The sequence below is a fragment of the Nicotiana sylvestris genome, chromosome 11, assembly GCF_000393655.2.
Source record: "Nicotiana sylvestris chromosome 11, ASM39365v2, whole genome shotgun sequence".
NCBI classification, from domain to species: Eukaryota; Viridiplantae; Streptophyta; class Magnoliopsida; order Solanales; family Solanaceae; genus Nicotiana; species Nicotiana sylvestris.
Window position 1 is genome coordinate 25184812 of NC_091067.1, and position 8084 is coordinate 25192895.

The window sequence follows — 8084 nt, forward strand, 5'->3', positions numbered from 1 at the left end:
CAACAACGCAAATGGTAATTTTTCGTGTCATTGTCTTGAACCTTCTACCATTTTCCGAAGTATCTTCTTTATATTTTTGTTGGCTGCCTCGACTGCTCCATTCTCCTTGGGCCGATATGGGGTAGAATTGCGATGTATAATCTTAAACTGTTGACATACCTCTTCCATTAAGTTACTGTTAAGATTATCACCGTTATCTATGATGATCATCTTTGGGATTCCGAATCGATAGATGATATTTGAGTGAACAAAATCGACTACGGCTTTCTTGGTCACCGATTTGATTGTTTTGGCCTCAACCCACTTGGTGAAATAATCAATGGCTACCAGAATGAACCTGTGCCCGTTGGATGCTGCCGGCTCAATTGGTCCAATAATATCCATGCCCCAAGCGACGAAGGGCCATGGTGCCGACATTGTGTGCAATTCCGATGGTGGAGAATGAATCAAATCTCTGTGTATCTGGCACTGATGACATTTGCGCACAAAACTGATACAATCTCACTCCATGGTAAGCCAATAGTAGCCTGCTCGGAGAATTTTCTTTGCCAACACATATCCGCTCATGTGGGGTCCACAGACTCCTGAATGTATTTCAGACATGACAGCCGTAGCTTGTCTAGCATCTATGCATCTTAATAATCCAAGGCCTGGTGTTCTTTTATACAAAATTCCTCCACTTAAGAAAAATCCATTTGCCAACCGTCTAATGATTCTCTTTTGATCTCCTGTGGCTTGTGCTGGATATATCCCCATTTTGATATACTTCTTGATGTCGTGGAACCATGGTTCACCATCAAGTTCTTCTTCAATCATGTTGCAGTAAACGTGCTGATCGTGGACTTGAATATGCAGTGGATCCACATAAGCTTTGTCCGGATGGTGCAACATTGATGCCAGGGTAGCCAATGCATCAGCGACCTCATTAAGGATCCTTGGAATATGCCTGAACTCCACTGATCGAAACCGTTGACAAAGATCATTTAAACATTATCGGTATGGTATGAGCTGAAGTCTCGCGTTTCCGATTCTCCTTGAATTTGATGTACCAGGAGATTCGAGTCTCCCAAGACCAAGATTTCCTGGATATCCATGTCTGCAGCTAGCCTTAACCCCAAATACAAGCTTCATACTCAGCCATATTGTTGGTGCAATAAAATCGAAGCTGAGCCGTAACAGGATAGTGATGCCCGGTTTCAGAAATAATCACAGCTCCTATCCTAACTCCTTTCATGTTGGCAGCCCCATCAAAGAAAAGTTTCCAGCCTAGTTTTTCAATTTGCTCCATTTCACCGATATGCATCACTTCTTCATCGGGAAAATAAGTTCTCAATGGCTTGTAATCTTCGTCGACCTGGTTTTCGGCTAAATGATCGGCCAATGCTTGGGATTTCATTGCAGTCCGAGTCACATAGATGATGTCAAATTCTGTGAGCAATATTTGCCATTTTGCAAGTCTCCCTGTCGGTATAGGCTTTTGAAAAATATATTTCAACGAATCCAGACGCGAAATGAGGTAAGTAGTGTAGGATGACAAATAATGTTTCAATTTCTGAGCTACCCAAGTTGGGGCACAACATGTCCTTTCCAGATGAGTGTACTTAACCTCATAAGTTGAAAACTTCTTGCTAAGATAATAGATGGCCTGTTCCTTTTTGCCGGTGATGTCATGTTTCCCCAGTACACAACCAAATGAATTTTGCAAGACTGTTAAGTAAAGAATCAAAGGTCTTCCTAGTTCTGGCGGGACCAGCACAGGTGGGTTTGACAAGTATCCTTTTATCTTATCAAACGCATCTTGGTACTCATTAGTCCATTTGACCGCAGCATCCTTCTTCAGCAATTTAAAAATGGGCTCACAAGTTGTCGTGAGCTGAGCAATAAACCTGCTGATGTAGTTCAACCTCCCTAACAGACTCATTACTTCAGTCTTGTTCCTCGGAGGTGGCAATTCTTGGATGGACTTGATCTTTGATGGTTCCAACTCAATGCCTCGCCGGCTGACAATGAATCCCAACAGCTTTCCGGATGGAACACCAAATGCGCACTTGGTAGGGTTAAGCTTGAGATTGTACCTGCGAAGTCCTAGGAAGAATTTCCTCAAATCCCTAACATGGTCGGCCTGATGCTTTGACTTTATGATCACATCATCCACGTATACCTCAATCTCCTTATGTATCATATCATGAAACACCACAGTCATTGCTCTCATGTAAGTTGCTCCGGCGTTCTTCAAACCAAATGGCATTACCTGGTAGCAATAAGTTCCCCATGGTGTGATGAATGCCGTCTTTTCTGCATCTTCTTCATCCATTAGAATCTGATGGTACCCGACATAGCAATCCACAAAAGATCCTATCTCATGCTTGGCACAATTATCGATCAAAATATGGATATTGGGTAATGGGAAGTTATCCTTTGGACTTGCTTTGTTGAGATTGCGGTAATCGATACATACTCTGATCTTGCCGTCTTTCTTCGGCACCGGAATGACATTAGCTAACCAAATAGGGTATTGAGTGATCCGAATGACCTTTGCATCCAACTGTTTGGTGATTTCTTCTATAATTTTCACACTCATATCAGTTTTGAATTTTCTCAGCTTTTGCTTGACGGGAGGAACCATTGGATCATTGGGCAATTTGTGGACCACTAAATCAGTGCTCAGACCCGGCGTGTCATCATATGACCATGCAAAAACATCTTTGAATTCGATGAGTGCTTTAATTAACTCTTCCCGGATCTTTGGCTCGAGGTGGACACTTATTTTAGTCTCTCGGATATTATTTGTGTCTCCTAGATTGACGGCTTTTGTATCACTCAGGTTGGGTTTGGGTTTTTCTTCAAAGTGAATTAACTCTTTACTAATCTCTTCGAAGGCCTCATCCTCATCATATTCTGATTCGTAATCACAATCTACTTCTTGAATTATTATTTCGAAATCAGATTGATTTTTAAGACTGGGCTGAGGATTCCTTATGCATGCCATATCACTAGAGCCAACGTAAAAAGGACTGTACAGAAAAGAGAAGAAAAACAAAAGAAAACTTACCAGGAATGATAATGAAAGGGAAACTGTATTTCATTGAATGAGGGGTAAGGTCTGCGTACATATTACCCTCCCTAGACCCCACGTGTGGGATTATACTGGGTTGTTGTTGTTGTTGTTGTTGTTGATGAAAGATAACAAGGTTTGCACACTTCGAACAGACTGTAAGATAAAAATCTGGATTACAACCCTGGAATAACCAAAACAAACTGAAGGAAAATCAAAATAAACTACCAAGACTCCTTTCGAATGGGGAGAGGAGTGGCTTTCCAATTATTAAGCTTTGTCTTTGGCCCAACGAATTGAACTTCTGCGTTGCTAGGACCTTCACCACTTTCCACCATGTTCACATCGTCAAACAACTTTTCAAATCTTTCAATTAATTCCTCGTTAGGATTAATCATAGATTTAGGCATTGTTGTTATTGGGCGATTTCTGGTATCGGACTTGACAAAAGATTTTGAAATATGTGGGACTGGCTTTGGAAGGACCCATGCCTTTTGTTTTAGCTTTCTGGCCTTTCTCACATCTGTGACAGTGGGTATGAATCCCAAACCAAATGTTCCCAAGTTCTCGGGAAGAGATACTGGTTGTATGATGCCTTGCAAAGATGAGCCCAAACCTTTACCGAGTACAAAACCATTCTTCAACATCTCATAGGCTACCATGACTGATGCAACGGTTATCTTTGGATTTGGAATGTATTTCCCTTCCAGAATTTTCTCTACCAACATTGTGTCAGAAACCTGGTAAACCCATGGTCCCTGGTCATTTTTTATTTCCATGACCGGTGCAATGGCATTGCTGTGAGCACATAAGCTGTCTTCCACATGCATAACTATCTCTTGTCTATCCCATTCAAACTTGACTACCTAGTGTAGTGTTGATGGGACTGCTTTAGCAGCATGGATCCATGGTCGACATAACAGTAAATTATAGGAAACAGCTATATCCAACACCTGAAACTCCATTATGAATTCAACTGGCCCTATTGTCAGCTCCAGCACTATGTCCCCAACTGAATCTCTACTTCCACCATCAAATCTCCGCACGCAAATACTATTCTTATGGATCCTCTCCTCTTTTATTTTCAACTTGCTTAGAGTAGAGAGAGGGAAGATGTTTGCGCTTGACCCATTTTCAACCAATACCCGGGTCACTACAGAGTTTTCACATTTTAATGTGAGGTAAAGAGCTCTGTTGTGCTCAGTACCTTCTACAGGCAATTCATCATCAGAAAATGTGACTCTGTTTGCCTCAAAGATTTTGTTGGCTATTTTTTCCAAATGATTCACGGAGATCTTATCGGGAACGTGTGCCTCATTCAATATCTTCATTAGAGCTTGACGGTGCTCGTCCGAATGGATTAGTAATGACAATAGTGAAATTTGAGCGGGCGTCTTTCTTAATTGTTCCACGATAGAATAGTCATGCAACTTCATCTTCCTCAAGAATTCTTCTGCTTCTTCCTCAGTCACGGCTTTCTTCATTGGTGTTGGATTATTCTTCTCTTCTTAATTCCTTGGGAGTAAAACACCTTCCCGAGCGAGTCAAACCCTGTACTTCACAGATTTCTTCCTTGACTTCTTTTCCTTTGTACATTACCGTTACCCGTTCGTAGTTCCATGGAATAGCCTTGCTATTGATTACTGGTAACTGGGTTACTGGCTTGATAACAACCCGATCTACGCGAGCTCCTTCCACGACTATGATGGGTTTGCTGGACACTCCTGGTACAATCACCTTTGCCCCTTCCCGTTTCGTTGCAATTTTTCCTTCTCGACTGCCTCAGATGGCTCAACACTATTTTTGCTTTGCTTGAGCATCGACTTCTCCTCTGCTAATTGTTCATCTATCTTGGATTCATTAGACTGAATCATCATGACGGTTTGTGATGGCTTCTTGGGTTCCCCCACTGCATGTACTATTTCGATCATATTTGCCTCTTGATGGGCTGACATCGGATTTCTGTTGATATTGGGTGCTTCGGGAGCTTGAACTTCAATTTTATTGGTATCAATCAGCTCTTGTATTGCATTTTTTAAGTGCCAGCACTTTTCTGTATCATGACCTGGGGTACCAGAACAATACTCACAGCTAACAGTGTAGTCCAGATTCTTTGGAGGAGGATTTGGCAGTTTGGATTGTATTGGCCTTAGCATATCTAGCTGTTTTAGCATGTGGAACAGACTAGTGTAGGATTCTCCCAACGGAGTAAAGGCTTTCTTTTTCTGCAACCTTTCACCCTTGAGTGCTTGGCTAGGCCTGAAACTTGGTCCGGGAGCATTTTGGTAGGTTCGCGGATAGGGATAAGTATTTGGTAGGACAGGAGCACGCCATTGAGCGTGGGCAGGTGGTTGGTTGTATGCTTGTGCATGGTGGACGGAAAAATGAGGTTCTGATGGGTGATAGTAGTGTTGGGGTAAATTGTGGTGATAAGTTTGTTGGTGGGGTCGAGGTTGATTGTAGTAATGAGGTGAACCTATGGATCCGGACCAAGTTCCTGAATTAATCATTGTCGCTTCCTCTCTTTTCTTCTTTCCAATCCCTCCTATGCCGCCTTGAATAGCCTGAGTAGTCGCTTTGATAGCTGAATAGCTTATGATTTTATTCGACTTGAGGCCTTCTTCCACTATACCTCCCATTTTCACTACTTCATTGAATGACTTTCCTACCGCTGAGACCAAATGGCCATAGTAAGTAGGTTCCAAAGCCTGTAGGAAGTAATCTACCATCTCACTTTCCTTCATTGGGGGATCCACCCTTGCTGCTTGTTCCCTCCACTGGAAACCATATTCTCTAAAGCTTTCAGTGTGCTTTTTCTCAAATTTAGTCAAGGATAGTCGATCTGGAATGATCTCAAGATTGTATTGGAAGTGACAAGCAAATGCCTGCGCCAGATCATCCCATGTATACCACCTCCCATGGTTTTGGCGGGTATACCATTCCAAAGCTGATCCGCTCAAACTCTAACTGAAGTAAGCCATTAATAATTCGTCTTTTCCTCCAGCTCCCCTCATCTTGCTGCAAAAACCCCTCAAGTGGGCTACTGGATCACCGTGCCCGTTGTATAGATCGAACTTGGGCATCTTGAAACCAGCTGGTAATTGCACATTTGGGAACAAACATAGGTCCTTGTAGGCCACACTGACCTGCCCTCCTAACCCTCGCATGTCTCGGAACGATTGTTCTAAGCTTTTAACTTTCCTGAATATCTCTTCTTGTTCGGTATTTTTGACCGGCTTATCCATTTTTGTCGGGAGGTCAAAGCGGGGAGTATATGAATGGATTTCTGAAGCTTTGAAAGTGGGCTCCGAGGGGTAGTATTGGTTGTCCTGGTCCTGGAATATAGGCTCACTAGGAGATTTGTGGAGTGTAGCTGGGGGAGGTGCTACGAAGACAGGAGTTACTGGTGGAGGAGGGTATGGAATTGGTTTAGGGGGTGGAGATTGTGGTGCATGAGAAGTGGTGCCTCGGTAGTGCTAGTAAATGGGAAAACTCGGGGATAGATCAGTGGTAGGATGATCCTAAGTTTGAGCCGGTGGTGGGTTGGAAACAGGGTTAGCAGGGTAAGCTGGGGGTGATTGTCCTTTAGACCAAGCCCGATATATCTCGGTCATCTGTTGCTTAAGTTTAAGCATCTCTTCTTTCATTTACTGACGTCCAGCTCCTCTATCTCAACACCTGTGTCGACATCCGGGATAGACATGATTTCGGGTATTGGTCCTTTTGATCTGGTTTGATAATGATAATGTGCCAGTATACTCCAAATAAACTAACTGCTTGAATTCTGGAAATGAACAAACTTGTTAGTTTTGAGAGTTTAACACATATACAATTACACGTTGAGATGCAATGTTCCTAGGCAATTAACCATTTTCTATCATGTATTTGCTCGGTTGCTTGTGTCATCCCATCTTTTCTTGATCTTTCTTTTTATTGTCACTCACTCCTAACTTTATTTCCCTCCCTTTTCATTTTATTCTTTCTTTTGGTTGTGGTCGAATCTTATAGAGATTGCCTACGTATCATGTCCCCGTATGAATCAGACCGTGCGTAGTTCTGGCGAAGGCAATTATTAATACTCTTATTTACTCTTTAACCAACGAAACAATACAAAGACGGAAATGACATTACATTTGGAAAACATTTTAAGAAAATGGTTTAAAAGACTTGACACAGACTCAAACTAGAACATGACTTATTATATAAAAAGCTCCTAACAGCTATGAATATGCTCCACTCCCCACTTTTTGTTTTCAATCATTGGAACACCTGTTCATGGTGGGGCTTGACCCGGCTGACCTCCTAGTGTACGGTACATTCTTTCAAATTCCATTGCCAGATGACGGGCAAAAGTAGGTGCATGCTCTAGAAACCTTTCATAATCCATCCCTTGGCAGTTCACATAACTTTGAGAAGTGTAAACAGCCAAATCATGGATTTGTGCTCTGAAATCTTGGAGACTTTGGTCTTGGTTTCGCAATTGCTGTTGGCGAGTGGTGGCTATATCTCTTATGCGGTCTTCGCGATCTAAAGCTGACTCCAATTGAGCTCGAAGTCTGGCCTGATCGAGTCTTGCATGTTCTCTTTCTCTATCAATATCTGCGTGCTGATGTTCTCTATTGTACCTTCTCATTTCTTCCAATTGTGCACGGAGTTGAGCTTCTGAATGTATCCAACGGTCCTTCTCTTTCTTGAATTGAGCCATGTCTTCTTCGAATCTCATTACTTGGCGTTCCTTATTAGATTTGGCCTCCATATTTAATTGTATGATTTTTTCCTTAGCTTTGCCTAACGCCTTTTCAGTCTTTGTCAAGATGGAGTCATAATCTTGCATTTTTTCCATCAGATTGACAATGATTTTCTGATCTTTCCAACTTCTCACTGGTGCTTCAGAGGCTTTCTTCATCTGTTGAAATTGAGCGCAGAGATTTTTATTTTCGCTAATTAGACTCTTCTTTTCACCTTCTACTTCTTGTGCTTGTAAGTCTTTCTCCAAATTGAGGTTCCTCAGACTTTCTTCTAAGGCATG